The 17,970-nt window shown below is 39.1% G+C and overlaps 2 long non-coding RNA genes across 2 annotated transcripts; one reads left to right on the top strand and one right to left on the bottom strand.

Moving 5' to 3' along the window:
* Window positions 1–758: 758 nt before the first annotated feature.
* Window positions 759–17,860, top strand: LOC128311822 (uncharacterized). Its single transcript, XR_008290453.1, has 3 exons — window positions 759–864; window positions 16,831–16,903; window positions 17,640–17,860. It is a non-coding gene; the product is annotated as an uncharacterized LOC128311822 (long non-coding RNA).
* Window positions 11,204–17,966, bottom strand: LOC106989116 (uncharacterized). The gene is made up of 3 exons (XR_008290452.1): window positions 17,721–17,966; window positions 15,661–15,706; window positions 11,204–11,811 (listed from the first exon to the last, which is right to left on the bottom strand). It is a non-coding gene; the product is annotated as an uncharacterized LOC106989116 (long non-coding RNA).
* Window positions 17,967–17,970: the final 4 nt, after the last annotated feature.

The following is a 17,970-nucleotide window of genomic DNA, read 5'->3' on the forward strand; positions in this document are numbered from 1 at the left end:
ACCAGTTGCTTCTAAGTATATATATACATGATAAGTACTTACATTATATATAAGTACTATATATTTATATATAAATATATGTATATATAAATATATATAATAAGTATATATATATAATTTATTGTCAAGTTAGCTAACATACAGTATATACAGTGTGCTCTTGATTTTGAGGGTAGATTCCTGTGATTCATTGCTTCCATACAACACCTAGTGCTCATCCCAACAAGTGCCATCCTCAATGCCCCTAAGTATTTTTCTCTATGTTTATTTATTTTTGAGAGAGAGAGACAGAGTATGAGTTGGGGAGGGGCAGAGAGAGAGGGAGACACAGAATCTGAAGCAGGCTCCAGGCTCTGAGCTGTCATCACAGAGCCCAAGGTGGGGTTCGAACTCAGGAGCAGTGAGATCATGACTGAGCCAAAGTCAGATGTTTAACCGGACACTTAACTGACTGAGCCACCCAGGCGCCCCTCTAAGTATTTTTTTAAAGGAAGCCATTGTCTGGCAATCACAGAAAGGCTCAGCCAGAACTTTATTGAGTGTTTTAAGGAGTAGAGGTGACACAATAGGGGAAGGAAATGTTTTCTGTTGAAAAGCAGTCAATTGCCTTCAACAAGTCACCAACAAACTGGGGAAAGATTTTTTTTCCCTCTGGTTTCAGCTGAATGCCAGCTTTTGGAAGGTAAATAGAGCAGGCCAGATGAAAGGGTAATAGACACCCCCAAATGAGGGAGGGCATTGTTTGTACAAAGTTAGCAGGAGGAGAGAGGCCAAGCATGCAACTGAGCCACTGGCACTAAAGTCATCAAAGGGGAAGAAAAATCAGGAAAATACAATCAAATCTTTACTTTTACAATGATAAAGGTAATTTTACAATTGTTACTCCATATTATTTACTTTTTCTTAAATTTTAAACATGGTATAGATGGTGTTATGTATTGGTTGGGTCTCTTTCAAAATTATTCAAACGATTATAAAAAAATCATTTGCACTTTTAATGGCATTAGCATTAAATTCTTTAAGCTATTTGATCACTGTCTATATGCATCGTAATTTCTCCTGGAATCTATTCCTCTACAATGGAACTACTGATAATAATAACCACAAAAAAGAAGCAAGCCATTTGCAAAATGTTCCATTAAATATGGAGTTTAGAAAAAACTATGGGATATTCGCAAAAGGGCTAGCACGTTCTTCTGAGGTTTGTAAGCTATCTACCCTGATGCATAGGTCATGGTAAATTCTCCAAGTATTTGTGAATTTTGCATGTCATATGTTGATACCCTTTTATTTTTTATTTTTATTTTTTAATGTTTTTATTTATTTTTGAAGGAGAGAGAGAGACAGCACATGAGTAGGGGAGGAGCAGAGAGAGAGGGAGACACAGAATCAGAGGCAGGCTCCAGGCTCTGAGCTGTCAGCACAGAGCCCGACAAGGGGCTCAAACCACAAACTGTGAGATCATGACTTGAGCCGAAGCTGGACACTCAACTGACTGAGCCACCCAGGCGGCCCTGTTGACATCCTTTTATATTACAGAACCCCTTATCAAGGATGGGGAGAAAATCCTTAGAGGCTCAAAAATCCAGGGCTTGCAGTTTTCCTCTCCCCAGCCCTTTCTCCTCTGGCTTTCTCCTCTTTCCAAGAAGTACTGAGAGTGCGGTGAAGAGGAAGAACGTGGGCAGAGCAGCAGCAGGGCCAGGGCTCAAGAGCACTGCCAGCTAGTCAAAGGTCAGCACGGAAGGGGCTGTGTGTGAGAGGACAAGGAAGCGAACTTCTCGTCCAGCTGAACTGGATGGCGGCCAATCTCTATCTCCTCCCTGGGCCTGCCTGGAACTCTCCACAGCTCTGTGTGGCTCTGCATCAGAACAAAAATATGCTACAGAAATAGGGTCTAGTTTCATCTTTTCAGGTGAACAGACTGAGCCAGATTTCAGCTGGGGGTCAAGGGACAGAGGACAGAGAGGACCAAACTGGTATTTGCTCTGTTAGAAACTTACAGGCTTGTTTGGAAAGACAGAAACTAAATAAAGACTTCTTATTAGCACAGGACTAACATTGTGAAATCTGGTCAAAGGCTTTCAGGCAAGGACGCCTTTATATATATGTGTGTGTGTGTGTGTGTGTATACATATATACACACACACACACATATATATATATACACACATACATATATACTCTCATGGTGATGGGGAAAGTGAAGAAAAATGCAATATTCTAATTAGGAAATAAAGCTATCGTTTTTCACAAATTCATAACATTTCTCATGCCAGCAATTTTCTTTTTATTCTAGAATGCAGGGATAGTGTTCCCAAGTTTTTGTCCCTCTCCTCAAAATGAAAGGGAAGTAAAATTCTCTTCACAGAAATAAAAAGCACTTTTTAAAAAAAGGAGCATTAAACCCACAGTAGATGAATTATTATAAAATAGTCTTCCCCTCTAATTGGGCTTTTCTTCAGATTTTCTAAGAAAAATTGACATTGAACTCTATTTGTTAGTTCCTTTTTTGCTTTCATAAATTTTTTTTTCTAACATTGACGTCCTAGAGGGAGTAGTATTTTATCGTTCTGTGAAAATCTGATTGCAATGCATCAGGTATCAATCGTTAGTAAGGTAGTAAAGCTGAAAAACAGACATTTACAACCAGAAATGATGGCCCTTTTTGCTCTGTATGGATTTAGGTGATCTCAGCCTGTATTCTGGAAATGTGCATCGAATAATAAGTGATACCCTATCTCTCCTGAGGACATAATCTCTCCTAAATGCCCATCTGGTTCACTGCTTTTTTCATGGAAAGGAGAATCCTGAGGAGTGGGTCCAACAGGGAGGAATGTTATGCAATGTGGCCTGAGACAACATAGTGGGATGGAGAGTCCCAATTTTCATCAACTTAGTTGCAAGGAGACAAGGTCATGGCACAGAAGACAACATCTGTGGGCCAGGCAAATGCAGAGAAGTAAATGGTGAAGCTGAGATCAGGTGAGGGAAGATGTGAACAGAGTGAGCTGGGTGCAGAGGGTCAAGGGAAGTGTTTTAGTTCTGCAGCCACAAATGGGAAGCCCCACCCAGTGCCCCTTTTACGTCTGTCTGCTGTGGAGAGAGATTCTATTGCTTGGCATAGACCCGCAGTACTCCGGGCTAAACACTGAAAAATCTATTTTTATTCACTCTTTTAAATACTTTCTTTTCATCTCAGTGCTGTATAGTTTTTTATCCTGTCATGTTTCCTTCCATGGGTTCCTGTTTTTAAACTCCACTCTCTACTTGCCTGGGTGGCTCAGTCAGTTAAGCATCCAACTCTTGATTTTGGCTCAGGTCATAATCATGCAGTTTGTGGGTTTAAGCCTCACCTCAGGCTCCTCACTGACAGTGCAGTGAGATTCCCTTTCTTCCTCTCTCTCCCTCTCATGCTCATGCCCTCTCACTCAAAATAAATAAACTTAAAAAAAAAAAAAAAAGATTTAAACTCCACCCACTAAGGCTCTAGGTTCCTTTGCATTTTTTGCTTTGGTTTTGTTTTCTTTAAGAGCTTTGTGAAAGCTAGCACTTTTGCCTTTTTTTCCCCCTTTGTTCATGTAGTCTGACCTGGAAACCAGGACTTTATGTTGGCCTAGATTTCTCAGGTCTCTAATCAACTCTGCGGAAAGTAAAACAGCTTGGCAACAGGCATAATAATAATAATTAAAATAATAGGGAACACAGAACTAAGAAATGAGATTCAAAAATAAGGAAAAAGATACAGAGTCATAGGCTTTCATGCAAAAATATCTATTCTGACCAACTTAGAAACACCCTTATAAATCAGTTAATAGCATCTGTCTATGTGGAGAAAAGCAAAACCATGGGGATTTCTGCCTTGGAGTGTGAAGTCAGCTTTGTGTATTCCCTTCTGGTGAAATGCTCATATACACACAACGTTTGAAAACCCACGATGAAAACAATGGCTGCTACCAGTTAAGATTTCCAAGGGCACTTCTGAAACACAGAGTAGGTTTTTCTGGCACGACTTCTTCAGAGACGTTCTCACTTAAATCCATGCATGGTCATTTTATATCTCCCATTTATGCATTTCTTGTTTGCTGAACCTAAGTCTTGTCAGAGAGTTATTTAAAAAAAATACTTTTTAAAGTTACCCACACCCTAAACAGCAGAACTGCTGTGTGTATACACATGCTCTGGAAAGGCACAAGTCAGGTATTGGGTGTAGGCACAGGACAAACCGCATGGTCTGCCTTGGCAGCCCTGTCCTCACCTGCAAGCTGCCCACACACACTCCCTTCCAAACGGTGCTCTTCTGATGCCAATTGGCTAGCTGAGCTACCCGGGGAGGAAGCCTATGGGAGGGGCCGGGTGGAAGGTGATGTGGATAAATATTTTATAAACTAAACTTTAAGCTTAAAACTTGATTTACTCTTTCAACCCAATTCACACTGGAAGTCCAGTCTCTTAAAAAGCTTGGACATTGAAGAGTTAAAGGGGTATGGAAGCCGGTGTAGCCTGGGGCTGTCATCCAAGGCCAGCAGAAAAGGCAGCAGGAAGGGTCTGGTTCTGGCTAGGCTACAGACAGGCCATCTGGATGCAGGGAAAGCCTAGAATGCCAGAAACAGCTTTTCTTTTTGGTGTTAGGCTTCATTAAGTTCAGCCTGGGGAGTGTCTTTTTGCTTTAAGACCCAAACTGAGAGTCTTCTTTAAATAGGGATTTGATATTTTGAATTTTATGAAGCAAACACCCACTATATATATCCTTTTGGTAAGGAAGGTCACAAAAAGAAATGTATACGATTAAGCACATTTTTTTAAAGGATGTAGACCAGAGTCACTAGATGTAAACATACACATAAACTATGTATAGTCTTTAAATAATTTTGTTAGGAATAGGTAAACCTGAATAGGTTGTCTGAAAAAAAAAAAAGTTGTTGGTTTGCTGTTTGTTTGTTTGTTTTTTTAATATTGTACCAGTCTGTGACTCTGATAAAGAATCTTTTTATTGTTTTTCCTGTAGTTGACCTGAAAAAGCAGCTTTGCCACACTGGAATTGCTTTTAGGTCTTTAAAATTATTTTCTTTCTCCATTTTTGTTTTATAGTTAATTATATTACATTTGGCATAAAGTTGGCATGGGCCAGTTATAATTCCTTCCACAGGAAATTTTCTTTAGTAAAACTGAAAAAAGAAAAGAAATGTCACAGGGAAATTATAGCCACTTCCTACTCTATATCGCTGATGAACATACACTCCTTTTTGGAAACCACCCTCTTTCAAAGATATGATCTATTCTTCCCTAGCTATAGCAATCTGCATTGGATTTGTATGTGTTATTCTTAACAATTAAAGGAAAAGGTGAATGTAAATTCACTTGGACAAAACAAAACAGGAAAGAGAATATTATCCTTAAGAGAATTCTTACCTTATGGAAGAGAAAATACACATATCTTTTTGGGTGGGGAAGGGGGGGGGGGCAGATTTTTTTCTCTCCAGAGCATTAATTGCCACCTAGCAGCAGAGAAGGGAATTGCACACTAACTTTGGACTTCAATTTTAGAAAACGTCGGTTTTAAAGGGCACGTTACCTTTTTTTTTTTAAGATTTATTAAAAAAAAATTTTTTTTATGTTTATTCATTTTTGAAAGACAGAAACAAATCACAAGCACGGGTGGGGCAGAGAGAGGGGGGGACACAGAATCCGAAGCAGGCTCCAGGCTCCGAGCTGTCAGCACAGAGCCCGATGCGGGGCCTGAACTCAGGAACCGTGAGATCATGACCTGAGCCACCCAGGCGCCCCATAAGATTTATTTTTTTAAAGTAATCTCTACACCCAACATGGAGCTTGAACCCACAACCCTGAGATCAAGAGTCGCGCACTCCATGGACTGAGTCAGCCAGGCGCCCCTAATGTCCACATTATTTTTTATCATGACCAATATTTAAAGAATTATTAGCCTACTGATAGGTTAGGGTTTGAATTTTTTCTCTCGTCATGAGGGAAGAAAAAGAAATACAACAAATGAAAAATTTTGGCTTATTTATAAGAATGCTCTTTCCAGCATAAAATGTCTCAGTTTTTTTGTTTCTCAATTTACCCTTGTCACCTCAGCAATAGGCCAAAGGAAAAGAAATGCTGGGGCGCCTGGGTGGCGCAGTCGGTTAAGCGTCCGACTTCAGCCAGGTCACGATCTCGCGGTCTGTGAGTTCGAGCCCCGCGTCAGGCTCTGGGCTGATGGCTCGGAGCCTGGAGCCTGTTTCCGATTCTGTGTCTCCCTCTCTCTCTGCCCCTCCCCCATTCATGCTCTGTCTCTCTCTGTCCCAAAAATAAATAAAAAACGTTGAAAAAAAATTAAAAAAAAAAAAAAAAGAAAAGAAATGCTAAAGTCACCCTGACACTAAAAAAATGCTGGCTCTGGCTTATTAAAGGAAGAAATGTGTGTTTTTAATACAGAAAGTGGTTTCCCAAATAATCTTGGGTTGGGTTTCTGTAAAAAATGAGATCAGAATAGATTTTATTTTGCTAAGACAATAAGAGGTCATTTATTTTGAAATTTAGAAGACATCTTCCTATACTGGACGAAATGATTTCCAGACCAAATGATTATTCAAATCTGCTGAAGAAGTACATCCTTATTTCAGTTTACCAGTCACATGTTTAGTTTTATAGCACTCACCCATACTGAATGCCAAAACTTTAAAGGAGAGTCTCTATTATTATGTTTCATAGATCTTGGCAGCTAAATAAAAATAACTTCTTGGGGCTCCTGGGTGGCTCAGTCAGTTGGGCCTCCGACTCTTGATTTCAACTCAGGTCATGGGATCAAGCCACGTGACAGGCTCGTACTGAGCATGGAGCCTGCTTAAGATTCACTATCTCTCTCCCTCTGCCCCTCTCCCCAGCTGGAGTTCTCTCTCACTAAAAACAAAACAAAACAAAACAAAACAAAACAAAACAAAACAAAAAATCTTCTTTCTCCAAAGACATCCAGATGGCCAACAGACACATGAAAAGATGCTCAACATCACTCACTATCAGGGAAACATAAATCAAAACTACAATAAGATATCACCTCACACCTGTCAGGATGGCTAAAATAAAAAACACAAGAAACAACAAGTGCTGGTGAGGATGTGAAGAAAAAGGAAGCCTTGTGCATTATTGGTAGGAATGCAAACTGGTGCAGCCACTGTGGAAAACAGTATGGAGGTTCCTCAAAAAACTAACCAAACATGGGGCGCCTGGGTGGCTCAGTTGGTTAAGCCTCCGATTCAGCTCAGTTCATGATCTCAGGGTTGGTGGGTTGAAGCCCCATGTCGGGCTCTGTGCTGACAGCTCAGAGCCTGGAGCCTGCTTCTGATTCTGTCTCCCTCTCTCTCTGCCCCCGACCTTCTCTCAAAAATAAGCGTTAAAGAAAAAAAACTTTAGGGCGCCTGGGTGGCCCAGTCGGTTAAGCGTCCGACTTCAGCCAGGTCACGATCTCGCGGTCCGTGAGTTTGAGCCCCGCGTCAGGCTCTGGGCTGATGGCTCAGAGCCTGGAGCCTGTTTCCGATTCTGTGTCTCCCTCTCTCTCTGCCCCTCCCCCGTTCATGCTCTGTCTCTCTCTGTCCCAAAAATAAATAAACGTTGAAAAAAAATTTTTTTAAAAGAAAAAAAACTTCAGAAAAACACAACTAAACATAGAACTACCCTATAATACACTACTATTTACCCCAAAATTACAAAAACACTAATTCAAAGGGTTACACACATCCCAGTGTCTATTGTAGTATTATATACCATAGCCAAACTATGGAAATGCCAAGTGTCCATCGACTGATGATTGGATAAAGAAGATGCAGTATACATATGCAATGGAATATTATTCAGCCATCAAAAAGAACGAACTCTTGCCATGCAACATTGATGGAGCTAGAGAATATAATGCTAAGTGAAATAAGTGAGTTAAAGAAATACAAATACCATATGATCTCACTCATATGTGGAATTAATAAAACAAAGCAAATGACCAAAGGCAGGGAAAAAGATATACCAAGAAAGACTTTTTTTTTTTTTTTACCTAAGCTTCATGCCAAAATGGTGCTTGAATTCATGACCCTGAGATCAACAGTTACATGCTCTACTAACTGAGCCAGCCAGGTGCCCCCCAAGAAACAAACTCTTTTTTTATATATAGGCTTCATGTGCAGTGCAGAGCCCAATATGTGACTTGAACTCATGACCCTGAGATCAAGACCTGAGCTGAGATCAAGAGTCAGACACTTAACTGAGTCAGACACCCAGGCGCCCTGAAACAGACTCTTAACTATAGAAAGCAAACTGATGGTCACTAGAGGGGAGGTGGGTGGGCAAGATGGGTAAAATAGGTGATGGGGATTAGAAGTGAACTTCTAATGATGAAAAATAAATAAAATAATTAAAAACTTTCAAAAGGGATTCAAACAAAATTAAATATTTAGGAGGACTTCAAAAGCTAACAAGTTGGAAAAAAGGCTCCTGGCTAAAAATGTAACTTATTTAAGATATTACATATGGAGGAGTGAGTGGCTCACTGGACACTTCCAGTTTGCCACTTTTTACCTAGCTAAATAATAAGTATTGCTACTGTACTGAGTCTATGAGTATATTATCACCAAGGCAACCAGCAACATTTTGGAAAACAAATTCTGGTTTAAAAATAATAATAACAGCTAATATTTTACTGAGTATTCACCATGTACCAGGCAGTGTGTTAAGCACTTTAAATGAAAAATTCACTGGGGCACCTGGGTGGCCTAGTCGGTTAAGCGTCCGACTTCAGCCACGTCACGATCTCGCGGTCCGTGGGTTCGAGCCCCGCGTCGGGCTCTGGGCTGATGGCTCAGAGCCTGGAGCCTGTTTCTGATTCTGTGTCTCCCTCTCTCTCTGCCCCTCCCCCGTTCATGCTCTGTCTCTCTCTGTCCCAAAAATAAATAAACGTTGAAAAAAAAATTTTTTTTTAAAATAAAAATAAATGAAAAATTCACTTAGTCATCACAATAATCATAAAAGATACTAGCCAAAGTATGTCATTTTACAGGTTTAAGCAAGAACAACAACAACAACAACAACAATAAAACAAAGGTTCAGAGAGGCGAAATTAGGCATTACAGATCTTAGAATTTGTAAGTAGCTAAGCTCAAATACAAACCCATTTCTGTCTTAATATTGGAGTGCCCCACTATTCAATTCTTGGAACTCTTTTCTATCTACTCTTTAGTCTGTGGTTCTAAATAACTTCCTTATGATGATGACTCCCAATTTTATTTTATTTTATTTTTTAAAGATTTTATTTTTAAGTAATCTCTATACCCCTCAAACTCACAACCCCAAGATCAAGAGTTGTATGCTCTACCAACTGAGCCAGCCAGGTGCCCTGATGACTCCCAATTTTAGATCTCCAGCCTCCATCTTGCCACTGAACTCTAACTCATATGCCAACAAACTATGCCTTAACTCCACTAGGATGCCTAACAGACATCCCAAAGTTGAAATATTATAAAATCATATCATCATCTTTCTCCCCAAAATCCGCTCCTTCCACCTCTCCTTGATTGCAGTTCACTGCGACTCCATTCTTCCATTTGTTCAGGACGATAATGGCAGCCATTTTGAAACCTCTCTTTCTCTTACATGCCACACTCAACCCATTAGGAAAATGGGTCCACCTTCTAAATACATGCAGAATCCAACTAATTCCTACCATCTCAGCATTACAATCCTGGTCCAAGCCATTGTCATCTCTCACTTGGATTACTATAAGAGTCTGGATCTTGTTAGTCTGCTTGACCCCTATAATCTGATCTCAGCACATGGGTCAGGATAATCTTTTTAAAATGTCAGTCATGACATTCATCTGTTCAAAATCCTCTTGTAGCTTCCCATCTCAAAGTCTTTACTATGGCCTGAAAGCCTTATATTATCTGTAACCCCTGTCCCATTTCCTCTCTGATTTCATCTCATTATATTCTTCCTCTGGAATTTTGATCTGTTTGTTTATGAGGTATTCTCAGTATCTTAGTGATAATGCTTAGCATACAGTAAGATCAACAAATACATATTGAATGAGTGAAAAATATCTGACTCCAGAAATTTTCCTTTTCATCATTCCCTTCTATGGGCATATTGGTGGCTCCGGGAGTTGAAAGTGGTTGGCTGGACTCTTTAGAGCAGTTCTTATATCAAAACTTCACTTGTGAACCAAAAGAAGAGACATTTGGTCTCTTGGGGTATTAATGGTTTTCAGTTCCTTCAAGAATGATGTGGGGACTTTGCTCAGGGTACAACTTGACTGTTAACCAGTAGTTGCAAATTTGATCAAAAGATCAATAATGGTATTTAGTAGAAAGAATAGATGAAAAAAGCAGTACTATGCTCCAATTTAAAGGTCATTTTTTGTTGGGTCAGGATGTTTTAGAATTAAATTAAAATAAAGTATAAAAAGAGCCAAGTTGAAATTTTCCCATGGACATGTAACATTCATTGTTACTCAACTATCTAGATGATATTCTGTAATAATTGCTTCACTTCTGGAAAAAATATTTCTAAACAACTCAAGTATGCCAATGGCTTTTGTACAGGCCTCACTTTTGGTAATCCCGAGGGAGGGAAATTATGTTATGGAGTTTAGATAAAACTTTAAACTGTTAGTCTTCCAAATTATGTCCATTAGTTCCAATTGTTCTATTCCAAGCTTTAGTTATTACCAGAAGAGAACCTTAGCTTCTGAATAACCAGAAAAAATAAAAATTTAAAAAGGTAGTAAATATAGATAAGACTGCATTTAGAGTGAGCTATCTAAAGGCTATGAAATGTCAATTAAATAAATTATGAAACATTTGTATGATGAAGGATCTTACTGTTATGCAGACATTTAAAATCATGTGACATGATTTTAGGGGTGCCTACATTGCTCAGTCGGTTGTGCATCCAATTCTTGATTTCAGCTCAGGTCCTGATCCCAGGATCATGGGATCAAGCCCTACACTGGGCTCTGCGCTGGGCATAGAGCCTGCTTGAGAATCTCTCGCCCTCTGCTGCTCTCCCCTGCTTGTATTCTCTCTCTCTCTCTAGAAAATAATAAAGGAAAACTTAAAAATTACAAAAGCACATGGCATGAAATGTTTATGGTATAATGTTTAAATAAAAAAGCAGGGTAAAAAAAGCATTTATAATTTGATATAAATTTTTGTGGCAGGTTATTTTGTTGAGATATTAATTCTATGTATCCCCCTGCCCCTCACCCCCATTCAAGCAAGTATCCAGACCCTCATATTTTTGTAAGGCAAAAAGCAAAACATAGGCTCTTGTTGTCTTTTGAAATAAGGAGGAGAAACAAAGGACAGAAATGCCTTTGAAGGTGAGGTGGAAGACAGATTCCTTAAGACTTAGAAGTCTGAAGCTCAAATGTTGAGTAAGCAGCTAAGTCTTCTGTCTTGCTCTGTGACAGAACCCAGGATGGTGGCAAAACCTCAAAGGGGAAGGCTGCACCTGGGTGCTTGGGCTGCTAGATTCACTCATTTGATTCCAAGGGTGGTAAAGGAGTATCAGAGTCATGAGACCTGAAGGGAAGATGGCATAAAAGGGAATCTTAGCAGTAAATCAATGTGGACAGACAACTAAATAATTTCCAGGTATTTCCATGATAATTAAGGCCCTAGAAACTTTGTACAATCCTAGATGGAGAGGAAATGCTCAGTAACCGAGACGGACTTACCCACCAGCATGGCAGGATGGGAGCTCAGGTTTAGATTCAAGTTGATCTGAAGAAATGCAATTATTTACTTCTGTGGAATAAGAGAGCCATACCTACAATATGCATATGCAAATACAATGTATTACAAACTATAAATATTAGAAAATACATTCTCAGGATAATTTTCCTCCTTTAGGTATATATTATCGTAGGGAAAAAAATCACTAAAATTTTAATAGGGATTTTTCTCTACATAGGGGATTTTTTTCCACACTGTTCGCATTTGAAACAGTTTAAATAAATGTGTATTCCTTTTATTTTTGAAAAAAAAAATAAAACCAACTATAAGCTTTTATCCTATATATTTGAACAGGTAAAAAACAGAGAAGGGTATATATCATAATCTTAGGTTCTATTTCAGCTGTTTCAGATCTACTAGTATTAATATTCTTAGAGGTATAATACAAACTCAACTTCAGGAAAAGAAAACGGGTTTTTCTCACATTAAAAAAAAATTATCATATACCTCCTGCACCCTGTAAAATTTTTAGATATTATTGAATCAGTCAGGGTCCCAGCAGGAAACAGCACACTCCAAAGGCACAACTGAAAACAGTGTAATCAGAATGTGGGCAATGAAACAGCAAGAGACGATATAGTACCACTGCTGACTTGTGGCCAACATGGAGGGAAGGTGGGAGGTTAATAAATACCCTGATCTCTTTCTCCCACTGCCTTCTGATCTGCTAGTGCCCTCCATCAACTGAGCTCAAACAGAAGCCACTGGAGAAGGGACAGTGAGATCTATAGCGGCAATGGAGACTATCTAACACAGTAACACAAGGAGAAAGCAATCCTACAATTTTGTTATAAATATTTCCAAATTTACGGATTAATAGTTATAAAATTCCAGTTATAAAATAAATAAGTCACATAGATGAAAAGTACATCATAGGGTATGTAGTCAGTAATATTGTAATTAACTTTGTACAGTGACAGGTGGTGACTACATTTACCATGGTAAGCATTATGTAATATATAAAATTGTCAAATCACTATGTTGTGTACCTGAAACTAATATAATACTATATGTCAGTTATACTTCAATTAAAAAAATATTTTAGGGGCGCCTGGGTGGCTCAGTCGGTTAAGGATCTGACTTCAGCTCAGGTCATAATCTCACAGTTTGTGCATTTAAGCCCCGCATCGGGCTCTGCACTGACAGCTCAGAGCCTGAAGCCTGCTTTGGATTCTATGCCCCACTGTCTCTCTCTCTGTCCTTGCCCCGCTTGTGCTCTGTCTCTCTCTGTTTCTCAAAAATAAATAAACGTTTAAAAAAAATTTAAAAATGGGGTGCCTGGGTGGCTCAGTCGGTTAAGTCTCTGACTTTAGCTCAGGTCATGACCTCATAGCTCATGAGTTCAATCCCTGCATCAGGCTCTGTGTTGACAGCTCAGAGCCTGGAGCCTGCTTCAGATTTTGTGTCTCCTTCTCTCTCTGCTCCTCCGCTACACGTGCTCTGTTTTTCTCTCTCTCTCTCTCTCTCAAAAATAAACAAAAAAATTTTTTTAATTAAAAAATATTTTTAATAGAAAAAAATAATTCCAAATTTAAAGATTTCTCCTAGAAGGGTACTGGAAAGACAGTGTTGGACACTAATCTTTGGTACTGTGCAATACACTGGAATTATTACTAGTACTGCTAAGGTACTTTTATTCATCCCTGATTTTTTAAACTATGTTAGGCGCTAGTTAGTGTGACACTTTATGTGTGTGTGTGTGTGTGTGTGTGTGTGTGTGTGTGTGTGTGCGTGTCGTTGTTCTCCAAGAGCTGGTGATTTAATAGATGGAGAGAATATGTAAACAAATAAGTGCAATTGTTATATGTGTGTAGCAGGATGTTAAAGTGAGACTCTATCTCATTTTTGTGTATGGTTCTAAGAAAGTAAATTATTCCCACATTCCACAGTAAAGTGGAAGGCCACCAAAAGTAGAAATTGCAAAAAAGGGGGGGGGGCTGCTTTTGCAATTTACCTGTGTATCCACTTCTAAGTCAGAAAAAAAGTTGAAGTTTAGAAGATTTTGAGAGGGTTTTTAATGTGCAGTGTGTTGACATTGGTTTTTCCTCACCTCATGCCCAGGGAGAGAGGCTTTAATGGAACTTTGATATATGTCCCTTAGAGCTGGGGGTTATGGGGGTCACAGTGGATTCACGTCAGGATTATATTTGAGGCATTCATTCACTCGATACTTCAGGAGCACTTATTTTTTTTTTAATTTTTTTTTTAACATTTATTCATTTTTGAGAGTGAGAGAGACAGAGCCTGAGTGGGGGAGGGGCAGAGAGAGAGGGAGACACAGAATCCAAAGCAGGCTCCAGGCTCTGAGCTGTTAGCACAGAGCCCGACACAGGGCTCGAACTCACGGACCGCGAGATCATGACCTGAGCTGAAGTCAGACGCTCAACCGACTGAGCCACCCAGGCGCCCCTCAGTAGCACTTATTAAGCAGGTACTATACCAGACACAGATGACTACAGCAGTGAATGAAATAGATGAAAAGCCCCTGCCTCCATGGAGCCAACATTCTAGTGGAATCTGGACAAGCGAAGATGGCTGGCTAACTGCAAAGATGAGTTTTGAGTGGTCAAAATCTATACTCAGAGGTGTGAGGCAAAGCCATTCTATGGATATCTGGATCAGATATGGGTTGCTGAAGAAAGTCGCGTGGAAGAGTAAAGAGACCCCCACAGAAAGAAGCTGGAGGCATATAGCACAGATGCAAGCAACTGACATTGAGCTGATTGCCAGATGACATATATTTACCCAAGTGCAAGCAAGAGATTGCCAGTATTTGCTCATTGGGGTAAGGTGAGGAAAGAGGTGTTTCCAAAGAATGCATAAAGTTACAAGTGTTGAGTGAAATTGAAGAAGTACTGCTACATTTGCTGACCCACTCTTCCTACAAAATATCTCTACTGATCAATTTTTCAACTCTTGGTGAAAGACCAAGATGCATCCTAAGCCAAATCCCCAAAACATGAAGAGCTGAAAGTCATGTAAAAACTTTAGTAAGTGCTTAGGACCTTCAGTTTTGACCAAAAGGCTAACCAAATGCCCGTTCTGATGGCTTATGAGAGAAGCTTTGATATGAGCCTCTGAAGAGTCTAGCCAATCACTGTGAATGAAGGATATATCACAAAGCCCTAAATATTTATTTAGGAGATAACAATCAAAAGGACAAGTTTGAGAGTGAGAGATTCATCATTCTTTCATTTTTTCATTTAACAAATATTTAATGAGTACCTACTATTATGCTAGGCTTTGTTCTAGGCACTAGGAGTAGCTTAGTAAATAAAAAAAAATTCTGGAGTGCCTGGATGGCTCAGTGGGTTAAGCGTCCAACCGTTGATTTCAGCTCAGGTCATGATCTCACCATTGTGAGATCAAGCCCACACGGGGCTCTGCATTGAGTGTGGAGCCTGCTTGGGATTCTCTCTCTCTCTCTCTCTCTCTCTCTCTCTCTCTCTCTCTCTCTCCCCCTCTCTCTCAAAATAAATAAGTAGACATTTTAAAAAAAAATCCCTATGTTGATGTTACGTGATTCCCTGTTACATACTTACAGTATCCCCCATGCTGTCCCTCCCCTTAACTTTTACTTGAACTAGCTTCATTGGGTTTCTTTTCTTTGTATTCAATACATTCCTTCTACAAAAGTAACACGGTAGCAATAGGTTAACTACCTAAGGGCAGGGGCTCCTGGAAATCAATGAGAAAATGACTAATAATAATACACTGAGGAAGGGAATTAAGTGGCAATTCACTAAAGTAACATAAACAGACAAGAAATACATGAAAAGATTTTTTTTTTTGGCTAGGAAGCAAAAAATACAAGTAAAATTAAAGAGATTTTTTTCCTCTTTTTTTTTTGCCTATCAACTTGATAAAGGTAAAAAGTACTTACCCTATCCAGTGCTGGTGAAAGTATAAAGAAAGTGGACTCTCAGCCACTGTAGAATATAAATTGATATAAGTTTTTGCTTTTTTGTAATTTAGCCATATTTATCATAATTGTAAATGCCAGTTCCCTTTGACCTGGCAATTCCATTACTATGAATTCATCATAAGGAGGTAATCAGGAAAGTACAAAAATGTGTGTATGTATAAAAATATTCATTATAGTATTTTTATAATAATGAAGACTTGGAAATAAGCTAATGGTTCACCCATAGTTTAGTTAATTATTGTATTTCTACGCAATGGAATACTATGTCACTATTGAAAATAATATATATCATTACTTATGAACACGAAAACATGGCCATAACTTTTAAAGTGTAGTATAAAACAGTTTAGTATGATCTTATTTCTAAAAACAATTATATATTTATTACACATATTTTTGAAGCATGTGAATATACGCATATGCAGAAAAGAATTGCCAAAATGTTTATGTACTATATAACAATTATTAAATGAGTAGTTACTTTGCACTCAACATTCATTAAATAATATTTATTAAGCATTTAGTATATGCTAGGCATTGTGCTGGGTGCTAGAGAAACAGAAGAGAACAATCTGCTAATTTAATCCACTAAATTAACAGTGATTTTTAAAATGACAACAATTTGGGGTGCCTCGTGGCTCATTTGGTTAAGCATCCAACTTTGGCTCAGGTCATGATCTCATTCATGTTCATTCATGAGTTTGAGCCGGGCTCTTTGGTGTTAGCATAGAGCCTGCTTCGAATCCTCTGTCCCACTCTCTCTCTGCCACTCCCCCACTCACTTGCATGCTCTCTCTCAAAAATAAATAAACATTAAAAAAGATATAATATAATAATATATATAATTCATAAATAATATATATTAATATATATAATATAATAAATATATATAATATATATTCTTTTTTAAATGACAACAACCAGTGTTGGTGAATTTAAGGAGGAGGAGGGCACCCTCAAATACTATTGTGGTTGGCACCGAATCCTAACCACTAGACCACCAGGGAGGTTTCATATACTATTGTGGAGAGTATAAACTGATAAAACATTTCTGGAGGGCAGCTTAGCACTTTTTATTAAAAGCTTTGGAAAAATCCATTTCACTCGACTCTGCAATTCCATTTTTAGGAATTTATTCTAAAGAAGGAAGTATTGGCGTATACAAGCAAAACTATGTACCAAGCAGTTCATAAATGAGTTGGTGAGTAGGGGGGAACCTAAATATTAAACAGGGATTTGGTTAAATAAAACATCGTATGTTCATAATGCAGAATACTAGGGAGTCCTATTTAACCTGAAAAATATTTGACAGAGGAAAAAAGACCAAAATATCAAAGTGAAAGGTTTAAACAGACTGTGATACTAAATTGCTCTGAACTCGAGCAAATCACAGAAGTGACCTGAGTCTGTTACTTCATCTGCAAAAGCTTAGATCATTAAGGACCAAACTTTCAATGTGGACCTTGCCTGAGTCTAGGTACTTAACTTTCCTACTTTATAAAGAAAATATGTCAACGTTGGTACAGGGTAGGTGTTAAATTGGCAGATGTTTGCAGAGCTGTGCTAAACTCTCTGTGGATTTGCCAAAAGTTCTCAACAGAGAAAATACGTGTTTCAGAAGAAAATGTCCAGTTTTTCTCAGTGGTCTGATCTACCCGATTAAAACATTATAACAAAATAAAGAAAAAACAAGCATCGTGCTTGATTTTGACACCAGAGAAAGGCATTAGTGCCCTCATGGAGTTTAAAGTCTTGTAGGGAAAACCAGTAATGATACTAAAGAGGGACCAATGGCAACAGAGCCTTGAAAAATGATTTCTCCAGGGAATGGAGAAAAGGATTTCCGAAGTAGAAAGAAATGCGTGTACACAAAGTACTTGACGAAGAGGGTGGTTGACACAAACAAACGAACTATTATTTTGTGGCCTTTCTTACAGCCTCGCTCTTCTTCCAGTCACACAATACCCCAAATCTCTGTGGACCCTGAATGAGAGATTTCGAGCGGCACACTGCATCACCTGTAGTCGCAGGCGTCGTCTCGAACGATTTCAGGTGTATCAGCCGAGCGGTGAGAAACTGGAGGGAATCGGCAATACACAGGTAATAATCACTGAGGATCCGAGAAGGGCGATTTTGTAGTGGCCGCCCCGAAGCTCTCAGCCGCCGCGGGCACTCCCCGCCCAAGATTTCCCGCCAATCTCAACCCCGCCTCCTGACGAGGCCCCGCCTACTGGGGGGGTGATCTGGGAGTTTGAGGGTGGGGTAGCG

The sequence above is a fragment of the Acinonyx jubatus genome, chromosome D1 (assembly GCF_027475565.1).
Source record: "Acinonyx jubatus isolate Ajub_Pintada_27869175 chromosome D1, VMU_Ajub_asm_v1.0, whole genome shotgun sequence".
Taxonomy (NCBI): Eukaryota; Metazoa; Chordata; class Mammalia; order Carnivora; family Felidae; genus Acinonyx; species Acinonyx jubatus.